Source organism: Ziziphus jujuba, chromosome 6, assembly GCF_031755915.1.
Source record: "Ziziphus jujuba cultivar Dongzao chromosome 6, ASM3175591v1".
In the NCBI taxonomy this organism is placed as follows: Eukaryota; Viridiplantae; Streptophyta; class Magnoliopsida; order Rosales; family Rhamnaceae; genus Ziziphus; species Ziziphus jujuba.
Window position 1 is genome coordinate 811,693 of NC_083384.1, and position 20,586 is coordinate 832,278.

At 35.5% G+C, this 20,586-nt stretch overlaps 4 pseudogenes; 2 read left to right on the forward strand and 2 right to left on the reverse strand.

Moving 5' to 3' along the window:
- The first annotated feature begins 1,978 nt into the window (after nt 1-1,978).
- LOC132804134 (photosystem II D2 protein-like) lies at nt 1,979-3,046 on the forward strand (annotated as a pseudogene).
- A 3,528-nt stretch (nt 3,047-6,574) lies between these two features.
- LOC132804196 (photosystem I P700 chlorophyll a apoprotein A2-like) lies at nt 6,575-9,975 on the reverse strand (annotated as a pseudogene).
- Nucleotides 9,976-11,192: 1,217 nt separating this feature from the next.
- On the reverse strand, nt 11,193-13,323 carry LOC132804197 (photosystem I P700 chlorophyll a apoprotein A1-like; annotated as a pseudogene).
- A 4,355-nt stretch (nt 13,324-17,678) lies between these two features.
- LOC132804109 (photosystem II CP47 reaction center protein-like) lies at nt 17,679-19,165 on the forward strand (annotated as a pseudogene).
- The last annotated feature ends 1,421 nt before the right edge of the window (nt 19,166-20,586 follow it).

Genomic DNA, 20,586 nt, shown 5'->3' on the forward strand with positions numbered 1-20,586 from the left:
GGGAATGGTATGAATTAATACAAAGGATAGCACTTTTTGGTGAGTAATTGGTCTACCAGAAAGAGGAATTAAACCCCATTCTTACACTTTCATGCATCGATTTATTCATTGTTAAGATCAGGCGAGCATATTTCTACCTCACACTAAGATAGGAAATTCAAATAAAAAAAATGATAAGTTATTGAATTTTTTTCTCTAAATTTTTTTCGGTTCAGAGGACAAGCCGAATTTCTTTATCAGCGGTTGCTTCGATAAAATATTTTGGAGCTATGTTGAATTGGTAGATATATGTATCATTCAAACGAATTTCGCTATAATGGAAAATAATGGAAAGAAATTAGGTTCGGCCAGTCTAAAAACAATTCATTGCATTGATATTTATCAAATCCAGTATCAATAGACCTTTTTTTACCTACACTAACTAGTATATTCTATACTCACTAGGTAAATCAAATTGAGCATTCCTGAATGACCCACTATGTGTCTAAGATATATCTATTACATAGATTATAATGTATAAACGTATAAGATATGTCTATAGACATATAACATATAATAAGTATATACACTAAACTCATAGTAACTAGCAGCTTATTCTGGAGTTGAAGTAAACGGGCCCTTTTTACTCAGTGGTAGAGTAACACCATGGTAAGGCATAAGTCATCGGTTCAAATCCGATAAGGGGCTTTGGTTTTTTCATAAAATTCCAATGGCAGTATTCATATTTATAGATATATTGTTGCCATTTGTAATAAAAAATTAACAAACCATAAAATGTAATTGTAATATAATTAATTTTTATATTGAAATTCTATTAAATACTGATGAAGTGTAGTAATTTCTAGTAATTATAGTTATAAAGTTGAACATTTGTTATTGTGTTTATTATATTGTGATAAATATTATAATGATAAGTTTATAATGAATAATGCTAAGTTGTCTACTTGAATCTCCAAATATTCCTATTAATTTATTCTATTATTCCAATCAAATCAATTAGAAATCAACGAAAGAAAAAGTAAGTGGACCTAACCCATTGAATCATAACTATATCCACTATTCTGATATTAAAATTTGATTAGAGATAAAATTGGAACAGTGGATTTTTTTCTTTTCATTTTCATATTTCTCTGGACTACGCAAGAATCTTTCGATATTCTAAATAAATCTTCTTGTTTCTATATGTTGTATAGGAATGCCATTCCATTCCCTTACTTTACAGCGAAAGATTTATTCCAAGCACAACATACATAAGAGGCCTTTAAAACACCTTTCTTTGATTCCAGAACACAAGACAAGATCCCTTTCTATTTTATTATATATATTTCATAATTTATAAGTATCTATTTTAGGTACGTAGATAGATATCTATCAGATAATGGTTTCATGTAACAAATATTTCCATCCATATGGATACATACAATATTTTTTCCCGATAATCTAATGGAAAATGGATGCAAGAAATAGACTTTTATTTATAGTCTCCTATTATTAAATTCAATACCCTATTAATTTAATTAAATATAAATAATAGAATAAGATAAATGGAATATGAGGTTTATTAAAAGAAAATGAAAGGGTAAAATAGAAAGCAATAAAATATATGATATTGTAGTAGTTTAAGACACATACAAATTCTTATTTTTATTAATTTTCATAACGGGATTTAAGAATAAGATTAGTTGATGGAATGGGAGGAATATATCGGTAGTGAGAAAAGGGATTGCTTGTTTCTTGAACAGTTCTTTTGATTGATGCGTCTATTTGATTGATGAATCATAAGACAATTCATGGTTCAGGTGGTCATTAAGAATAGGAAAGGATAACCGAATTGAGTTCAGGGATTTTACTTTACTACGTCGAGTTAAAGACCAATAAATTTTTTTATATTTGAAACCTATTTAAAAGAAGCCACAACGTTCTGAAAATGCTACGAGGTGCTCGAAAATGGTTGAAGTAGTTGAATAAGAGGATCACTATGACTATAGCCCTTGGTAAATTTATAAAAATGAAAATGATTTATTTGATATTATGGATGACTCTTTACAGAGGGACCGTTTCATTTTTGTAGGTTGTTCGGGTCTATTTCTCTTTCCTTGGGCCTATTTTGCCTTAGGGGGTTGGTTTACAGGTACAACCTTTGTAACTTCATGGTATATCCTTGGATTAGCAAGTTCCTATTTGGAAGGCTGCAACTTCTTAACCGCTGCAGTTTCTACTCTTGCTAATAGTTTAGCACACTCTTTGTTGTTACTATGGGCCCTAAAGCACAAGGAGATTTTACTTGTTGGTGTCAATTAGGCGGTCTGTTGACTTTTGTTGCTCTTCACGGTGCTTTCAGACTAATAGGTTTCATTTTATGTCAATTTCAACTCGCTTGATTTGTTCAATTACGAGCTTATAATGCAGTCGCATTCTCCGGTCCAATTGCGGCTTTTGTTTATGTATTCTTGATTTATCCACTAGGTTAATTTGGTTGGTTCTTTGTGCCAAGTTTTGGTGTAGCAGCTATATTTCAATTCATCCTCTTTTTCCAAGGGTTTTATAATTGGACATTGAACCCATTTTATATGATGGGAGTTGCTGGGACATTGGGTGCTACTTTGCTATGCACTATTCATGGTGCTACCCTAGAAAATACTTTATTTGAAGATGGTGATGGTGCAAATACATTTCGGGCTTTTAACCTAACTCAAGCTGAAGAAACTTATTCAATGGTTACCGCTAACCACTTTTGGTCCCAAATCTTTGTTGCTTTTTCCAATAAACGTTGGTTACATTTCTTTATGTTATTTGTACCAGTAATTGGTTTGTGGATGAGTGCTCTTGGAGTAGTTGGTCTAGCCCTGAATCTACGTGCCTATGACTGCATTTTTTAGGAAATTCGTGCAATGGAAGATCCAAAATTTGAGACTTTCTACACCAAAAATGTTCTCTTAAACGAAGGTATTCATGCTTGGATGGTGGCTCAATATCAGCCTCATGAAAACCTTATATTCCTTGAGGAGGTTCTACCCTGTGGAAACGCTCTGTAATGGAACTTTAGCTTATGTTGGTCGTGACCAAGAAACCACTGGTTTCGTATGGTGGGCCGGAAATGCCCGACTTATCAACTTATCCAGTAAACTACTTGGGGCTCATGTAGCTCATGCCAGATTAATCTTATTCTGGGCCAGAGCAATGAACACATTTGAAGTGGCTCATTTCGTACCAGAGAAACCGATGTATGAACAAGGATTAATTTTTCGATGTATGAACAAGGATTAATTTTACTTACACCTTTCTATACTTTGTGTCTGGAGTAATTCACTTAATTTCCTCTCCAGTATTAGGCTTGGCGGTATTTATCATGCACTTTGGGGACTGAAACTCTTGAAGAATCTTTTCGATTCTTCGGTTACGTATGGAAAGTTAGAAATAAAATGACTACAATTTTGGGATTCACTTAATCTTGTTAGGTATAGGTGCTTCTCTTCTAGTGTTCAAGGCTCTTTATTTTGGGGGGGGGGGGGGGGGGGGGGGGCGGGGGATGTAAGAAAAAATACCAACTTGACACTTAGCCCAAGTATTGTATTTGGTTATTTACTAAAATCACCTTTTGGGGGAGAGGGGTGTATTGTTAGTGTGCACGATTTGGAGGATATAATTGGAGGGCATGTATGGTTAGGTTGCATTTGTATACTTGGTGGAATATGACATATCTTAACCAAACCCTTTGCATGGGCTCGCCTTGCACTTGTATGGTCTGTAGAGGCTTACTTGTCTTATAGTTTAGATGCTTTATCTGTTTTTGGTTTTATTGCTTGTTGCGTTGTCTGGTTCAATAATACCGCTTATCCTAGTGAGTTTTACGGTCCTACTAGACAATAAGCTTCTCAAGCTCAAGCCTTTACTTTTCTAGTTAGAGAGCAACATCTTGGGGCTAATGTGGGATCCGCTCAAAGACCTACTGGTTTAGGTAAATATCTAATGTGCTCCTCAACTAGGGAAGTTATTTTTGGAGGATAAACTATGCATTTTTGGGATCTATGTGCTCCATTGTTAGAACCTCTAAGGGGCCCCAATGGTTTGGACTTGAGTAGGCTGAAAAAAGACATCCAGCCTTGGCAAGAACGAAATTCTGTGGAATATATGACTCATGCTCCGTTAAGTTCTTTAAATTCCATGGGGGGCATAGCGATCGAGATCAATGCAGTCAATTATGTCTCTCCCAGAAGTTTGTTAGCTACCTCTCATTTTGTTCTAGGATTTTTCCTATTTTTAGGTCATTTATGGCATGCGGGAAGGGCTCGTGCAGCTACTGTAGGATTTGAAAAATGAATTGATTGTGATTTTGAACTTGCTCTTTCCATGACTGTCTTAATTGAGATGGGAAGCCTGATGCTTAAAGTAGGAATCAATTTGATTCCACCATACATATTAGGTTAGGTGGGTCAAGTCAAATTTAAAAAGTATTCCTCTTTCCTTTCTTTTCAATCCATTTATATCTATTTTTTTTTTCTGGCTTGGCTATCCTACTCAGCTGAGCCATTTCCCGTTATGATACTGAAAGGGAAAAACCAATAAAATAGAGAAAAGCAACAAATCTATTCACCAAACCAAGAAAGGAGAGAGAGGGATTCGAGCCCTCGATAGTTCTTTGTTTCGAACTATACCGGTTCTCAAGACCGAAGCTATGAACACTCGACCATCTCTCTGAAAGCTAATTTCTATTTTTTTTTTCCGCTGAATTGAACATGGACATATGAGTTGATACCATTACTATCTATAGAAAGATATCAGGGATGAATCTATAGGCCTATCTGTCTGTATATATATAGATGCATGATCCAGCATGCCCCTTTGTAAACTAAAAAAACCACCCTCGATTCTATGCCTTAATTAAAAAAGTGGCTAAAGTCGGTAATAAGTCATATAGAATCAACGATGGAGTCATGGTAAAATACTTCTATGATACATTTTGTTTCTTTACAATTTTTTGGCTGATAAAGAGATCAAATGGTATCATTCTTTTGTTAGTCGATTGGAGGATTAGAAACATTACTATTGCTTTCCAATTGGCTGTTTTTGCATTAATTGCTACTTCATCAATCTTACTGATTAGTGTATCCGTTTTATTTGCTTCTCCTGATGGTTGGGCGGGTAACAAAAATGTTGTATATTCCGGTACATCATTATGGATTAGTTTAGTCTTTCTAGTGAGTATCCTTAATTCTCTCATCTTTTGAACCTATTCGCTTTAAATCTACAATTGACCCTTCCCCGAATTCTTTTAGGTTGTGAGACACATTAAAAATCCATATAAGCCCCAAAAATAAAATACAAATAAAGAAAAAAATTCTAAAAATTAGAGAGAGGGTTCAAACATATTGTATTTGTGTATTTGTTTTGTAAATTTTTGTTTATATAAATATGAAATAAATATGTATTATAAATTATATATAAACTATATAAACAAATATTATAACATAATATAATAAATTTTAAAATTATATTATATATATAATTATATATACTATAAATAACATAAAATATAAAAATGAAAGAGAGTATTTGGCCTAGCTTTGCTCCAATATAATCTATACATTTTGTATCAAAAACGAAAAAAAAAATATGTGGATATAGTCGAATGGTAAAATTTCTCTTTGCCAAGGAGAAGATGCAGGTTCGAGTCCCGCTATCCGCCTGGAATTCTCCTTGCAGGTTCGAGTCCCGCTATCCGCCTGGAATAATAACTTAATGTATTTAAGTTAACAGAATAAAGGATTAAGTAAAGTTGATCACAATAGTATATTGGTTCTATCCCCCCTTCTTTTTCCCCCGCTCCCAAAGAAAAATGGTAATCAATTACTAGTTAACAAATTAACAAAACCAAACCTAAAAGTTTTTGTCAAAAAAAATGTTGTAGAGACTAGATTTGAACCCTTAACCTCAAGGTTATGAGCCTTGCGAGCTACCAAGCTACTCTACCCGTGATGAAAAGACAAGTGGGAAACTAATGGGCAAACAAGGATTGAACGGGCCTCTCGACCATATCTGTACAAATAGGATAGCCCATTTATACATAATGGTAAAGGGGCCCTCTATGATCATCGATCATAGAAATGAATAGAAAAATGAAGAGATTGTTTAATCCTTACCAACTCGATCTTGTTGCTCCGGGCAACAAATATGCATAAAGCATTTCACAAAGTATGTGTCCGGATAGACCAAAGTCTCGATAGTTAGCTCTTGGTCTTCCAGTCGAAAAACAACGTCGATGAAGGAGTGTAGGTACACTATTACGGGGTGGGGATTGTAACTTTCCATGAATTTCCCATTTTTCACTCAATGACAGAACTTTGCTTATTTCTTTTTTTGAGGATCGATGAATCAAATGATATTTTTGTTCCAATTTTTGCCTCTTCTTCTCCCTTTGAATCAAACTTTTTCTTGCCATAATGGTTGAATTCCTATTAGTTTAGTTTCAATGATACAAGTCGGATCCTAAACGTAGAAATATAATAAGGCAGTCACCCTTCTCCATCGAAAGATATGATATTATCGAGGATAATACAACACATAAAAAAAAGAATTAACCAAATTTGCCTGATGTAGAGGCAATCGAGAAGGCCGCATAAGTGAATATATAACCTACAGAAAAGTGGGCTAACCAAACCAATCTTGCTTGCACAATGGAAAGAGCCACCAATTTATCTCTCCATCGAATCAAATTAGCCAAAGGTGTTCGTTCATGAACCTATGCTAAAGTTTCAATCAATTCCTGCCAATATCCACACCAAGAAATTAAGAACATAAACCCAGTATGATACGAACCTAGGACGACCTGCTCCTAAACCCGTATTATATTAGCCCGGATCTCAATTAAGTTCAAGTTCTAAAGGAATGGACCTCAACCCCTAACCAACCTGTGGTTAGAAACCTTGGTATGATGTAGACGCCACAATAGGGGATGGAAAACCTATTGATAAGTCAAGCTAAAACAACCAATTCTCTAATGGTGTTTTAGGTATTCTCAAAGAACAAAGAGATAATTAATCTCACAAGTATTTTCTCAATCAAATCAAAGTTGTATTCATATTGAAAAAATAAGCCTTTAAATAGGCTTTGAAAGAAACAAAGTAAACCCTAAAAACCCTAGGTAAAACAGGCCACATAATAAAGAGTTCTATGGTGGCCGAAATTCTCACTCCTTTCCTAATCTAATTTGGATTAATTAATTCCTTTATTTTGAATTAGGAATTAATTAATTTACAATGAAAATAACAAAATAATAACATTCCTAAACTTATTTTTCCAGAAAATAAATAAATAAAAACTAAAAAGTAATGGTAATTTCCTAAAACAAAAAGTAGAATCAAATTAGGAAACTATAATACTAGCTTTTTGACTAAGTTGACTTTGACTAATCTTTGACCAAATTGAGCTCCAAATCAGCTTCTAGATGCTTTGTAGGATGCCAAATAAACTGAATATGAAGGCCCACACGTTGCCCATGCTTGGAAAAATAAGAAAAGGCTAATACAGTAAAATACAGTAAAGCCAGCAAGCAATACAGCAAATTCGGCCAAATTGTTGAAGCTGTCCGTACAAGCCCTTTTTGATTGCATTTGAGGCTGCTTTAAATTGATTCCATGACCTCTTAGGCATATGTATTGAACCCATAAAGCATTGGAACCATTTCATGCTCCCCGGACTCCAAATATGTAGTAAAACCGTCCCCCGGGTCCGTATCGGCTTCCACCACTTGGATGCTTCGAATAGGCTTTGTATCTTCAAGTATGGACAAGCTCTGTTGAGATTGATTACCCTCTGTATAAATACTCCCAGGTTGCCCTTAAATCTCTTAATTTGAGCTCTTTGGATTGGCCTAGTCTTCATCCGTGTCGAGTCAGCACCCCAGCGGGTTATCGGTTGAGCGGCCTCGGGCGGAATCACATCACAGTAGCCCAAACAAGATGTCTAAATAAAAACATCCATGCCCAAACCGATAAACTATTCATACCAAAAGGGTCATATCCATTGATAAGTTGTGAAGAGTTTAACCATAAATAATTGTTTAACCATCCCATCAAATAAGTGGAAGACTCATTAAATTGTGAAACACTACCCTACCATAATGTGATGTGCTTCCAATGCCAATAAAAAGTCATCCATTCAATGGTATTTAACATCCAGAAAATCGTCAAACAAAATGCATCCCAAGCCGAAATATCACAAGTACCACCTCGTCCTGGATCGTCACAAGGAAAACTATAACCAAAATCCTTTTTATCTGGCATTAACTTGGAACCACATGCATCTAAAGCCCTTTTTACTAAGATCAATGTAGTTGTATGTAAACATAAAGCAATAGCACGATGAACAAAGAAGTCTCCGGGTCCTATTGTTATGAATAGTGAATTACTATTCTCATTAACAGCATTTAACCAGCCAGGCAACCATATGTTTTGACCTGCATTCAATGCGGGACCATTCGTTGAAGACAAAAGTACATCGAACCCATATGAAGTTTTACCATGAATCGATTGTATCCATTGGGCAAATACAGGTTCGATCAAATCTGTTTCTTTGAAGTACCAAAAACAAGCATGACATCATTACAAACATAAAGTCCTAAAGTATGGAACCCCATAAAGAGGCTGGCCCAACTTAAATGAGAGATAATGGCTTCTTTATGGTCTAACATTCTTGCCAATACATTATCCTCATTCTGTTGTGGATTGTAATCTGTAATAAAAAATATAGCTCCATGAGCAAAAGCCCCTGTCATGATGAATCCTACGAAGTATTGGTGATGAGTAAATAAAGTAGCTTGAGTAGTAAAGTCATGTGCTATGAATGTATAAGCGGGCAAATAATACATATGTTGAGCGACCAAGGAAGTAATAACCTCTAAAGAGGCTAGGTCAAGGCTTGATTGAAAATGAATCGAATTATTTATTGTGTCATAAAGACCCGTATGTCCATGCCCTAGTCGCCCCCCAGAGGAATATATGCTTCTAAAAGATTTTTTATACTATGCCCAATCCCGAAATTAGTTCTACATATGACCAGCAATAAGAAAAATAAATGCAATAGCTAAATGATGATGAGCATTATCAGTCAGCCATAAACTTTGTGTTTATGGATCGAATCCTCCAAGAAAAGTTAGAATGGCAGTTCTGGTCCCTTGGGAGGTACCAAATAAATGACTACTTGAATTGGGGTTTTGAGCATAAAGATTCCACTGACCTGTAAAAAGTGGGCCTAATCCTTGGGGGTGCGGCAATACATCTGAGAAATTATTCCAACGAACGTATTCCCCTCTGGCTCCCAAAATAGCAACATGAACTAAATGTCCTGTCCAAGCCAAGGAACTTACTTCGAATAGTACTAATAAATGATGAATGAGGTGCGATTCGGCATTTTTAAACAAAAAAAAATGCTCGGTTTCCATTTTGATTGTAGGTGTAACCAACTGGCTATTAAATATATGGTAGAAATAAATAATAGAAAAAGAGCTCCATTATGAAGATCTCCATTAGTACTTAAACCGATTATATACCACCACTGATAAACACCAGAATAAGTGATATTCACTGGGCTAAGAGCCAGCCCCCGCCCCCCCCCCCCCTCCGCGGCACAAGTAAAAGCCTCCATAGCTGATTGACCAAAATTGGATCCCAAATTGCATGAGCAATAGGTCTTACCCGTAAAGGGTCTTGTACCCATGCCTCAAAGTTTCCTTACCAAGCTACATGAAATATATTTCCAAAAGTCCATAGAAAAATTATTGTTAATTGCCCAAAATGGGAAGCAAAAATATTCTGGTAAAGACGTTCCTCAGTAATAGCAATACCAAACCAAATACGATGAGTAGTGGGGTCCTGAGATAAGCCTTAGCTAAACCTTGGAAACTTAATGCCATAATGCCTTTCAAATCCTCCTAGTCATTATCCTACTGCAATAATTCTTGCGAAGAAGAATGCCCATGTTGTGGCAATTCCACCCAGAAGGTAATGGGTTACTCCTATAGCACGTCCTTGGACAATGCTTAAGGCTTTAGGCTAAGTAGCAGGAGCAACTTTTTGATGCGAATCCGTCGGAACCCGCTCAACCGACAACCCACTAGGGTGACGACCTGATACGGATGAAGACCGGACCGATCACTAGTGCTCAGGCTAAGAAGTTTAAGGAAACACTTGCTGCCTTTATCAAGGGAGTAATTCATATTCAAAAGTGCTTGTCCATACCTAAAGATCAAAGACCTATCTTGAGCATACAAATGGTGGAAGCTGGTACGAACCCGAGTAGTGGTTTTGGTGCAATTATGGAGGCCGGGAAGCATGAAATGGTTCCAATGTTTCATGGATTCAATACATATGTCTACAAGGACATGGAATCAAGTCAAATCAGCTTCAAAATTGTCCAAAAAGGGGTTGTACAAACAGTTAGTAAATTTGGCCAGTTTTCGCTGTATTTTGTGCTGGCTTTACTGTATTGTGCTGAGTTGGCTTTTTCTCTTTCTTCCAAGCAAGGGTAACATGTGGGACTTCATGATAAGATTATTTGACATCCTACAAAGCATATTGAAGCTGATTTGGAGCTCAAATTGGTCAAAGAATGGTCAAAGTCAACTTAGTCAAAAAGCTAGTATTTTAGTTTCCTAATCTGATTCTACTTTTTATTTTAGAAAATTATCATTAATTTTTGGTTTTTATTTATTTATGTGCCAGAAAAAATATGTTTAGGAAAGTTACCATTTTATTATTTTCATTGCAAATTAATTAATTCCTAATTCAAAATAAAGGAATTAATTAATCCAAAATAGATTAGGAAAGGAGTGAGAATTTTGGCCACCATAGGAAACTACTTTGTATGGTCGATTTTTCTCTTTAGTTTTTAGGGTTTTATTTCGTGACTTTGTAGCCAATTTAAAGGCTTATTTTTCAATAAGAATTAAGCTTCAATTATATACAAAAAATTGTTTGTGAGATTAAATTCTCTTTGTTCTCTTTGAACAACTAAAACACCATTAGTGAATAAGTGTTTTAGCTTGACTTATCAATAGGCCTTCCATCACTTATTTTGGCGTCTTCATTCTATACCAAGGTTTCTAATCACGGGCTGGTTAGGGGTCAAGGTGACCATTAGAACTTGAACATAATTAGATCCGGGCTAATATAATACTGGTTTAGGAGCAGGTCGTCCTACGTTCGTATCACTTTTAATTTATTATGAGCCCAAACGGTGCATTCAATCAGTTCTTTCCAACAACCACGCCCGCTAAATAGAAACATTAGACTAAAAGCCCATACAAAATGAGCACCTACGAAAAAAAGGCCATATGCAGATAATGAAAACGATAGGACTGAATTACCTGGGATGCTTGTGCCCATAAGAAATCGCAGAGCCACCCATTAATTGTAATGGAACTTTGCGCAAAGTTACCTCTCGTGATATGAGTTACCACTATCACTTATACTACCCCAAACATCTAACTGCATTTTCCAACTGAAATGGAATATTACTATTAAAATTGAATTATACATCCTAAATAGCCCTAAGAAGACATGATCCCAAGTGAATACTTGACATGTCCCAACCCCCCCTTCCAGGCCCATCACAAGGGAAACAAAAACCAAGATTTGCTTTATCTTGTATTAAACGTGAAGTATGAGAAAATAGAACACCTTTCAGAAGTATCAATATCACCACATGAATCGTAAATGCATGGATGTGATGTACCAAAAAATCGACCGTTCCTAATGGAATAGGTAACAAAGCAACCTTGCCGCCCATGGCCACTAAATCACCACCCCCCAAGTTAAACTGGTACTTGTTATTGAACTAGGGTCCATTGCGCTAGGTGCTAAAGCATGGGTGTTTTGTATCCGTTGAGCAAAGACGAGTTGTAATTGTATAGTAGTATCTGAAAACATATATTGGGGATGCCCTAAAGTGCTCATAGTATCATAATGAATATACAAACCAAAATTATGAAAGCTTAAAAATATACATACCTAGTTGAGATGTGATATGATTGCATCGTGATGTTTAAGGACACGATCTAATAGATCATTGTATCGAGTAGTTGGATCATAGTCTCTTACCATAAAAATGGCTACATGTGTAGCAGCACCAACTATGAGAAATTCACCAATCCACAAGTGATATGTGAGCAATGAAAGTTATGTACCATAGTCAGTAGCTAGATATGGATAAGGGGGCATCGAATACATATGGTGAGCTACAACAATGGTTAAAGAGCCCAACATAGGTAGGTTAATAGATAGTTGAGTGTGCCATGATGTTGTTAGGATCTCATATAGACCTTTATGGCCCTGGCCGGTAAATGGGCCTCTATGAGCCTCTAAAATATCTTTTATGCCATGACTAATGCCCCAGTTGGTCCCATACATGTGACCTGCTATTAGGAAAGAATTGCAATAGCTAAATGATGGTGTGCTATATCGGTCAGCCATAGACTCTCGGTTACTAGAACAAATCCTCCACGAAAGGTAAGAAATTTTGCATATTTTGACCAATTTAAGGAGAAAAAGGGGGTTACTCCCTCAGTAAAACTAGGATAAAGTTGAGCCAAAAGATCCCGATTCAAGATAAATTCATGGGGAAGTGGAATCTCTTTAGGATCTACTCCAGCATTTAGAAATTGTTTAATCGGTAAAGATACATGTACTTAATGCCCTGCCCAAGAAAGAGACCCAAGTCCTAATAACCCTGCCAAATGATGATTCAACATAGATTCTACATCTTGGAACAAAGCCAATTTTGGAGCAGCTTTGTGATAATGGAACCAACCGGCAAAAAGCATTAAGCCTGTAAAAACCAAAGCACTAATTGCAGTACAATAGAGTTGTAATTCATTAGTTATTCCAGATGATTGCCAAAAATGAAAAAACCAGAGGTTATGTGTATTCCTCGGAAACCACCGCCTACATCACCATTCAATATTTCTTGACCCATTATTGGCCAAACCACCTGGGCACTAGGTCCAATGTGAGTAGGATCGCTAAGTCATGCTCCATAATTGGAAAAACAAGCACCGTGGAAATACATATCACTCAGCCAAAGAAAAATGATGGAGAGTTGACTGAAATGGGCACTAAATACTTTTCGAGAGATCTCCTCCAAATCATTGGTATGACTATCAAAATCGTGAGCATCAGCGTGTAGGTTCCAGATCCAAGTGATAGTATCTGGTCCTTTAGCTATTGTTCCAGAGAAATGACCTGACCTGGCCCATTCCTCGAAAGAAGTTTTTATGGGATCCCAATCTACCAAAATTTTAACTTTTGGTTTTGATGAATGAATAATCATTGAGTCCTCTCCTTTTTGGACAACACATACAAAGAGACCTGCCAATTGTTAAGTAATTAGTGAACCTGTGAGAGATGTTTAGACTTAGTTTTTTATCTTCTATCTCCCATCTATCTATTTTCTTTAGTTATTCACTAGAGCAATTATGATTTGGAAGTAGATCCGGGGTAAGTGTTCGGATCTATTATGACATAGCTAGGGGGCGCATAATGGACCTTTTTAATGTTATAAAATCTTTTTGGGGGGCTTTGAATTGATGCATTCTTTTTTGTGCAACCTAATGTATTCATCTCTCAATTAGAAGTTCCAAAATGAAGACACTTTATGCCTTACATAGATATATTACTATTACTCTATTCCAAACCATGTGAACAGTCATTAGTCATTACTAAGAGACATACTAGTATTTCTATTTAGTCATTCGAAGGTCTCTTTTACTTTTATTAGTTATTATTATTAACAGCATAAAAGAAATATATTTTCTAACTTATCTGTATATCATTTATCCCTATGAAATAACAGACGAAATAGAACAATCTTAGAAGGAGAAGGGATATGATGAAATTTTTTGATTGGTTCTTCCCAGAGGAATGATCCATTTTATTTGACTGATAGAGACAACAAACAATTCATAAACAATTCATTATAACAAATAAAAAATATATAAAATAAAAAAATAGTTAGAATAAAATAGTGTTCTCATTCGAAACGCCTTTTGTGCTTCAATATAACTTCGAGGGGTAAGCACTATATCCTGTTTCCAATACTTGGCAGCTTGGTCAAACCAAGCCTCTGTAATTTCAGAATCTCCTTGTTGAATGGCCTATTCTCCCGGGTCGAAATAGGCAGGTAAATTCCTTCCCTCAGAACCGTACTTGAGAGTTTCCGACCTCATATGGCTCAGCAGTCAAATTCTTTTAGTATCTCATTTTTTTAATCTACCATATATAATTGAATAAGATTTCTAATGGGTCTATCCCCTTTTTTTTTCTCTGGCGTTAACCAAAAGAGGTTATGAGTTTCAAACTTTAATTTTGCTTAATGATTTAATCAGTTTTATCTTTTCTCCCACCTTCATAAAGCATAAGTATTTCCGCTATCATTAGAATTTTCTAAAAGGTAACTATCTCGGTTTCAGATATAAATTTATATAGAATCTTTGAAAAAGAATTTCTTCATAAGAAGGAAAAGACTTACTATCGTTGGGATCTGATGCTACATCGCCGCTCAGTACCTTAGGGGATCAACTCTATTACATAAGTGAATCACTAACTTTTATCTCATATCATGACATAAGTAAGCAGTTGTTATTGTATTGGCCAGAATCTCATAAATTGATCTTTACAGTGCTTCCTTTTCAATTAGACCCTTTATCCATAGAATAAAGTATCTAGGCATACAAATTTAGTCATATTTCCACTTCTATGAAGTGCATTTCTTTCCTACAGCTGATAAAATCGTTGTTTTGAACGATACATACGTAGAAAGTCTATTTTTTCTAGTATTTATTAACGGATTTACTTTTTCTTTCCCTTTCTATAGTGGAGATAGTCGCACATAATGATAGATCATGGCCATATTATTAAAAGCTTATGGCAAGAATGGGTTCCACTCTAGTGCCCGAAAATAATATTTCAAAGCTTTCGTATGTTCTTCGTTCCTTGTGTGGATAAGGCCTATGTTATAGAGTATATAACTTCGATCATAGGGATCAATTTCTAATCGCATAGCTTCATAATAATTCTGTAAAGCTTTCGCATAATTTTCTTCGGATTTGATGCGAATCTGTCCATGCCCACAGAACAGACAACCTGCTGGGTTACTAACCCAATACGGATGAAGACCGGGCCGATCACTAGTGCTCAAGCTAAGAGGTTTAGGGAAAAATATACTGCCTTTATCCAGGGGGTAATTCATTCTCAAGAGAACTTGTCCATACCTAAAGATCCAAGACCTGTTTTGGGCATACAAGTGGTGGAAGCCGATACAGACCTGGGTAGCAGTTTTTATGCATTTATAGAGTCTGGGCAGCAAGAAATGGTTCCAACTCTTTATGGATTCAATAAATATCACTAAGAGGTCATGGAAACAAGTCAAGGCAGAAGAAAACCAACTTGTACAGACTTGTACGGACAGCTTAAAAAATTTGACCGAAAATTGTTGTATTGCTTGCTGGCTTTACTGTATTTTACTGAGTTGGCTTTTTCTCTTTCTTCCAAGCAAAGGCAACGTGTGGGACTCCATAATAAGCTTCTTTGTCATCCTAAAATGTATATTCAAGCTGATTTGAAGCTCACATTGGTCAAAGATTGGTCAAAGTCAATTTAGTCAAAAAACTAGTATTTTAGTTTCCTAATTTGATTCTACTTTTTGTTTTAGGAAATTACCATTACTTTTTTTTTCTGGAAAAATAAGTTTAGGAAATTTATTATTTTATTATTTTCACTGTAAATCAACTAATTCCTAATTCAAAATAAAGGAATTAATTAATCCAAATTAGATTAGGAAAGGAGGAGACTTTCGACCATATTAGGATTCTTCATTGCATGGTCAGTTTTTCCTTTTTATTTTAGGGTTTTATTTTGTTTTCTCTTATCCTATAAAAGGGCTTGTTTTTTAGGAAGAACACACCATTAATAATATTCAGAATTTATTTTGTGAGATTGAATTTCTCTTTGTTCTTTTGAACACTTAAAACACCATTAGTGAGTGAGTGTTTTAGTTTGACTTATCAATAGGAATTCCATCACCTATTATGGCATCTTCGATATACCAAGGTTTCTTATCACAGGTTGATTAGGGGTTGAGGTGACCATTAAAACTTGAACATAATTAGATCCGGGCTAATATAATAGGAGTTTAGGTGCAGGTTGTCCTAGGTTCGTATCAGGATTGAGCCAACATCCATTACGGCCGTCGTTTGATTCAAAGAATCTCCATTTCAAAACTGTACATGAGATTTTCATCTCATACAGCTCCTCCTTTATATGCATAATGAGAATAATACATGGAATCCACAAAGATTGAAATGAAATAGTCTCATTTTTAACTTGTAACAAACATGGGCTTTTTCTTTCATGTTTCAAGAAAGATGAGTTTTGGCCTGTTTTAATTTATATATAAATTAAAAACGTATAAATAAAAAAAGTCACTAAACTTATTGGACTAACTTCTCATTGATGTATTGTTTCATCGGGATCCAATCCAAATCACGATGTAATTTTCTTGTTCCTGAACGGTCTTCTTCAACGTTTTTTAGGTTTAGGCTTTACTCCATGTAAAGATATGCCCGATTTGGATTTGAACATATAGGAAAAATGCCTCAATACCATGTCCTTTTGCTACGACTTTTTTTTTTTTTTTTATATTCCATGTCTCCCGCTAAATAGTAAATATTCAATGCATTCTTCACATTACTCAATTGATTAACATTTTGAGATCATTATTATATATTATAAATGGAAAATCTTTATAAATAGAATATGATATAACTGGTAATTATAGATATATTACCAATTGGTTTTTTTTTTTCTAAACGAAGCCTGTATATTAATATTATATTTCATTTTTTTTTTGTCTAACCAAGCCAACCATAAATTATAAATTATTATAATTAAGAACATTAATCTATATACGCCACTAAAAAATAGTTTAAGTTGCACTTCATTGTATTTCACGCTCCAAATTTTTGATGATTCAATAAACCTTTCTTGGGCGAAAAAGAGGATATCTCGATCAGGTAAGAGAACGGGGAAATACCGTATGACCAAATATATCTGACAAGTCGCACTATGTGTCAATCCACGATGCATCTTCCTCTCCAGGGTTTCATAAAGGAACTTTTGGAACACCAATAAGCATTAAATTAGATAAAAATTAATTACGATAGCTCACTTTGATGTGAAAGCGTAACAATGTATTTATTGTCTTAATAATATTGTGCTTTATCCTATTTTATCCATAGATCTAATAAGTTTATAGAAAAGGAAGATAGAAATACTAAAGGAAAATTCTTTTAAATAGGTCCTTTGAATGATGAAAAAAAATATATAAATGCAGTCACTCATATAAAAGGTATCAACCTCTTACCATTGCGTATTGGTACTTATCGGGTGTAGAATAGATCTGCTTCCTTTTGTTCCTACAAAAAAAATTGTTCCATTATTACAAAAATAATAGAACAAATATTAATCCTTTCCCCGAGATAATCCACTCAAAAGGGAAAGTCTATAGTATAGTTTTTTTCGAGTGCAATAAAGTTACATAGTATTTATTTTTTGTTGATAGAGGGGTATTTCCATGGGTTGCCTTGGTATCATGTTCATACCATCATATTGAATGATCTTGTATGTTTGCTTGCTGTCCATATAATGCATACAGCTCTAGTTGCTGGTTGGGCCGATTCGATGGCTCTATACGAATTAGTGATTTTTGATCCCTCTGACCCTATTCTAAATCCAATGTGGAGACAAGGGATGTTTGTTATACCCTTCATGACTCGTTTAGGAATAACCAATTCATGGGGCGGTTGATCATAGGAAGGACTATAATGAATACAGGTATTTGGAGTTACGAAGGCATGGCCGGTGCACATATTGTGTTTTATGGCTTACGCTTTTTGGCAGCTATCTGGCACTGGGTGTATTAGGATCTAGAAATATTTTGTGATGAATGTATAGGAAAACCCTCATTGGATTTGCCCAAAATCTTTGGAATTCATTTATTTCTTGAAAGGCTGGCTTACTTTGGTTTTGGCGCATTTCATGTAACAGGATTGTATGGTCCACGAATATGGGTATCCAATCCTTATGGACTAACCGGAAGGGTACAATTTGTAAATTTAGCATGGGGTGTGGAAGGCTTTGATCCTTTTGTTCTGGGAGGAATAACCTCTCATCATATTGCAGCAGGGACGTTGGGCATATTGGCGGGTCTATTCCATCTATACAAAGGATTACGTATGGGAAATATTGAAACCGCCCTTTCTAGTAGTATCACTGCAATCTTTTTTGCAGCTTTTGTTGTTGCTGGAACTCTGTGGTATGGTTCGGTAACTACCTGATAGAATTATTTGGTCCCACTTGTTATCAATGGGATTAAGGATACTTTCCATAAGAAATATATCGATGAGTTGGTGTTGGGCTAGTCAAAAATCAAAGTTTATCCGAAGCTTGGTCTAAAACTCCTAAAAAATTAGCTTTTTATGATTACATCGGAAATAATCCAACAAACGGGGGATTATTCCGAGTAGGCTCAATGGACAATGGGGATGGAATTGCTGTTGGGTGGTTAGGACACCCTATTTTTAGAGATAAAGAGGGTCATGAACTTTTTGTATGTTGTATGCCTACTTTTTTTGAAACATTTTCGGTTATTTTGGTAGATGGAGATGGAATTGTTAGAGCCGATGTTCCTTTTGGACGGGTCGAATCGAAATACAGTGTCGAACAAGTAGGTGGAACTGTTGAGTTCTATGGCGGTGAACTCAATGGAGTCAGTTATAGTGATCCCGCTACTGTGAAAAAATATGCTAAACGTGCTCAATTGGGTGAAATTTTTGAATTGCATCATGCTACTTTGAAATCTGACAGTGTTTTTCATAGCAGTCCAAGGGGTTGGTTTACTTTTGGACATGCTTCATTTGCTTTGCTGTTTTTCTTCAGACATATTGGGCATGGTGCTAGAACCTTGTTCAGGGATGTTTTTGCTGGTATTGACCCCGATTTGGATGCTCAAGTAGAATTTGGAGCATTCCAAAAACTTGGAGATCCAACTACAAGAAGACAAGTAATCTGATAGAATATTGTTTTGTTGTTTTTCATTTTTAGTTTTGTGAGTAGGATACCAGACAAATATCGATTTGAATCGATACCTTTTCTTTGACTCTTACTCTTTCTTTATATGGGAGACGACCCCAAATAAATAGGAATGGAAGCTATAATAGTATGTAAACCATGATTGAATCTATGGAAGCATTGGTTTATACATTCCTCTTAGTCTAAACTTTAGGAATAATTTTTTTCGCTATCTTTTTTTGGAGAACCACCTAAAGTTCCAACTAAAAAGGTGAAATGATTTTTCATTATCTCAATTGAAAGTAATGAGCCACTCAATATTGAGAGTCTCATTACTTTAACTAGTCTCTATGCTCCTCGAATGGATCTCTTAGTTGTTGAGAGGATTGCCCAAAAGCAGTATATAAGGTGTACCCAGTAAAACTTACAAGTAAACTCGATATAAAGATGGCAACAAGGGTTTCTGTTTCCATTATTATATAGTTTCAATACCACAATGGGTCTATGATAAGATCATTTATTTACAAATGGTATACAAAGTCAACAGATCTTAATGAATATAAAATACGATTCATGGCTACACAAATCGTTGAGAGTGTTGAAGTGTGGCAATTTTGGCACTTGATGGTGCATGCACCGGTTAGCATGCACACCTTGGTATCACCTCCTTTCCTTTTATGAGTTTATATATTTTTTTTTTGTATATTTTTAATTGATGTGAGGTACATTTGGATAATGTTTTGTGCCTAAGTTATGTATGCAAAAGCATAGGCAAAACTATGCACAAAAGAGTAGGAACGTTATGCTTGAAATGCCTATGGTGTTGGATTCATAATTTCCAGCAACATAGGTCTACTGTTTATCTTATATCTCAGGTTTCAAATGGATTTTGGGGCTGAAATTTTGAGGGATGTGTAAAGACATATAGAGGCGACAATTTTTCAAATCTTAGGTCAAAATGACATGGGGAAGTCCATTTTCTATTCCAAACAGATTGCTGTATCTGATGGGCCCAGTATGCAGAGTATAGGTCAGTGTTGGAGCTGTTTGGCCAATGATCCAGTTCCAAAACCTTCTTAGCTCTTGAAGCAATATTTATTGATGACCAAGGATACCTCAAACCAAGTTTTATAAGCAGATACAAAGGGGAACTAAGTAGGTGAAGCTAGTTTGATTGTTTACCCAAACTAGTTAAACAATATAAACTTAATTCAAACCATGTGCCACTTTTTACTATATTTGGAATAGACATGTTGCAGCTGGTTTTTACCTCTTTCGTGTATGAAAATTTAGGTGTTGGCCATTTTACTTTTTAAATTTCAAATGCTTTACTCATTTTGTAAGCTCACATGCTTGGTGTCACGGTCCCACTGTTCTAAGCGTACAACGGGGCCGTGCGGTGCTTACTCGCCCCTCGCGGGTAGTAAGCCAACCATTAATATCCCTCGCATGTAAATAACCCACACGA